The sequence below is a fragment of the Spea bombifrons genome, chromosome 2, assembly GCF_027358695.1.
Source record: "Spea bombifrons isolate aSpeBom1 chromosome 2, aSpeBom1.2.pri, whole genome shotgun sequence".
Lineage (NCBI taxonomy): Eukaryota > Metazoa > Chordata > Amphibia > Anura > Pelobatidae > Spea > Spea bombifrons.
The window spans coordinates 133,307,121-133,310,985 of record NC_071088.1 but is presented as its reverse complement, the minus strand read 5'-3'; positions in this window follow the sequence as shown (position 1 = coordinate 133,310,985).

The window sequence follows — 3,865 nt, the reverse complement described above, 5'->3', positions numbered from 1 at the left end:
TTTGAACACAAACTCGTGATTGCAAAACGACACTGTGCCATGCTCAAAAATGTATTAGTACTAAACAGATAGTGTCCAATTTTGTTTAGTTTGTATACATTTTCCCGCAGTTTTCTTTACATTAAATGGAAAAATCCTGATATGTTCATGTTTACACTGAAAGAGCACAACATATTCCGTGTGCGTATTTGTTTTCTTTGTGCAGCAAACGAGTGTTGGGTCATGCATGGTTCTTGATACCAGCATCGCTCAAAATCTACAGCGTTAACTCTAATTCCACTGCAGCTAACTCCTGCCACCTAGTGGTCGATTACCTCGCATGCGATGAGATCATAATTATAACAATTTAAAGTGGGAAAATTTCTGTCGTAGGTTATTACTATTTATTATAATTTATTGTTTTATATAGCACCATCATCTTCCATAGTGCTGTACACTGGGCAGACAAGAAAATAGCATAATAACATAATAATTTGACTTAAAGAAGTGAGGAGGACCCAGAGGTATAACCAGAGACAGCAGTAAGAAGGCAGAGGGTACTAGGGGAAGTAGGTGGGATTAAATGGCCCTCTCCTGGCCAGAAAAAGAGGAAAATGACCCCAGGTATGCTCTGGCCCAAGAGCGTACCTCCTAACGGAGCGGAGCTTGGGAGGTAGAGTGTCACTCAAACATTCTGCACATGCTCAGTATTCATTCACCAGTATCCCAGACACCGGAGAATAAAATCCGGGCCACGGGATTGTGGTCCAGAATTCCTTTAAATGCAGCAATATCATATACATTAAATAAACTTTCTGGTGTCCCATACAGCCCAGCCAATGAAGAATGTATATGACTTTTAATATGCATTATTCAACAGCCTAGAAAAAAAAACTTGCCTTATGAGAAGGCTTTAAATTCCCTTTAATGATATTAAAATAATTCCGCAGTAATTAAACTCCTCTTGACTTTGCTATAATCGGTTGAAGGACATGCATTAGGACTCCATGAAGGTGCACCCTATCATTAAATTCTGTATGAGGCTGAGATTATTTTGTGCGCATGGTTGTTAGTGAATACTAGTCCAGGTCACCACCTCATTTCTATCACTTTATTCCCCATTAACTGACTTAATTGCAATGAACTTGTAAAGCTCTCGGGGCAAAGGATAAGTGTTTATCTTAACAAGAAGGTGATAAAACATGCTTTGGCAGCAAGACAATTAATGGAGTAAAAAAAAGTTTGCATATTCTATTTTATTTTCCAAATATTATCTTGTCTGTGGGCAGGGTCGCAACCGGTACTCGAGTATGGGGGGCCAGACCCCATTGGCCTTTCGTGTCTGGGACCTCGTAGGCTCCGGGATCTGGTTGGACCTTTACAGGGTTTGGTGCCTTGTGGCCCCCATTGCGAGCTTTATGGGCTGGTGCCCCCATGGCAAGCATTGATTGGGGCAATGAAAGGAGCATGGGGCAGAAAGGTATGAGGGGCATGGTCAGACAGTGGGAGGAGCATGGAGCAGAAACGTAGTAGGGGCATGGTCAGACAGTGGGAGGAGCATGGAGCAGATATGTAGGAGGGGCATGGTTAGACAGTGGGAGGAGCATGGAGTGTCACAGGGCCAGGGGGGTCCTGTCTTTAGGTTTGTACTGGACCCCAAGATTTCTGATGGGTAGGGATGCCGTATGCAGAGTATATGGCAGATGGAAACAGCTATGCTAGTTATTATCTATAGACTTTAACCATAAAAAGCATTTAAAGTCTGGAGCCCAAAATGTAATTTGGCCACGGGGGCACTTTTTGTTTTAGTGGGTGTGGTTAGAGGTGTGGCAGGAGGCAGGGCTTTAGCAAGACTTTTTCTGACCTGTTAAAAGTTTTTTATTTTTTCTGCAGCCCAAGGCGCTGGGCTCTGGTTTCCAAAGAAAAACTAAAAGCTGTGTCCATGTTGCGATTGATGCAACATATAAAGACACGGCACAACGGACTGAGCCGCAGACTTCTTCTCCACCCAACTTTGGCCACTAAGAAGTTTGGATCTTCCCTTTTGATTTCAAGGAACCCCCGGGCTTGACTGTCCTTCCTACAAGGAGGGACAAGCTCAGAACAGTTGGGAGTGATGGGTTTATGGGATTTATGTATCTGGACAAAGCATTTTGAATAATGATATATATCATTTCCATACAGTTTATAAACTTATTTTCTGCTGTTTCTATACACAGTATTGTGTCTGTTAGGGCTGTAGAACATTGCGATACCCCCATACCCAGCAAACATTCTGAGCTCATAGAAAAGAGGGGCATCAGGGGAGGAAGAGAGGGACAGAGGGATTTGGGTCCCAAGGGGGGGGGCAGTTCTTGATGTTTGATGTGTCTGTTTTTATATATTTGCGTCACGTCTGGACAGCAGACAATAACCCATCTCCTTTGTCTTCTTTGCGGCTGCTAATAAATGTTTACCTTTAACCAACTTTTCGTGGATTAAAAAAAGAGGCACTTGATAACCCCAGGTATTTCAACAACAAAAAAATCTAATTATGACTTGTGTAAGTAATGATTTCAGTCTGTTTGCACGGAGACAAACATCAGATGTATTCAAGGGTTGAAGAGTTCATCTTTGTATATATATATATATATATATATATATATATATATATATATAATATATATATATATATGGTGTATATATACAGTATATATATATAGATATATAGATATAGATATATATATGGTATAATATAATAATATGGGGGAAAAAGTGATTTTGTGAGTGTGCCTCAGTCTTAGACATTTCTGTACTGACATAATTGTATTTAATTTTATTTGCTATCCCAAAACACAAAGATTATTTTGGCGGACCCCCTATCAGAGCAGAATAGGGGTCCTCCTCGGTCAGCCCGTCATACTCATGCATGAATAGCCCCACACCTTTATGAAGCCTCTTTCTCAGAAGGTGGAGAGCTCCAGGTATGCCAGGTACACAGTTTTAGTGTGTCAAAAGAAGGCCGTGCGGTACTTTTGCAGCATAGACCTCAATCAGTTCCATTTCTTGGTGGGCCAGTCAAAAGCAGGACACTGGGTAAGCTCGACTGAACAGTGCACAAGAATCCCTCTTTTGGAACAGCCTCAGTCAACTTTGGGTGGGAAGTAGAGAAAGACTCTTGGGTGGGAAGTAGAGAAAGAAGAAGCGGACCTGGAGACCCTGGGAAGCAGGGCTTCACCTGAAGACTCTGGGTAAAATGCAAAGAGTTTCCACGGACAACAACTGATAACCCTCAATGAGGGTTCCTTGTTTTAAAAGTTTTGGTTAGAGGTATGACTAGATGATGGGGCTTTACCAAGACTCTTATATGACCTGTAGGTATCTATTTACGTGGCCCAGTAAGGCTTTCAGAAGGAAATTCATTTTAATTACACAATTAAATTTTATTATGCTTCTACACACATTATTCTGATGTTTAGGGCTGTAGAACACCGTGATACCCTCATACCCAGCAGACATTCTGAGCTCCTGAGGGCCAGAGAAAGAGATTTAGGTCTAAAAGCTGGTCTAGAAACATAGGAATTTTGAAATTCTATTTTTTTTTTTGCATGTTACAAGTCTAGTGCCGTAGCATAATATAAAGGTAAATGATGACTCCATTGATCGATTATAGCCTATAAAATAATTATTCCGCTTGAATGTTCTCTCGGCGTCCAGAACCATTTATTATTATTTTCATCTATTTGAACTATTTTCTGGCACTTTCAGGGTTAACACAGACATGGAATTCTGCAGAGAACTTTGACCTTCCAGACCTGGCATTCGTACAAGAAAGGGAGGGACCATCTTTAATTAGGTTATGTTCTTTGGGTAACATTTTTGAAGTCACTGTAAGCCAGTAGTATGC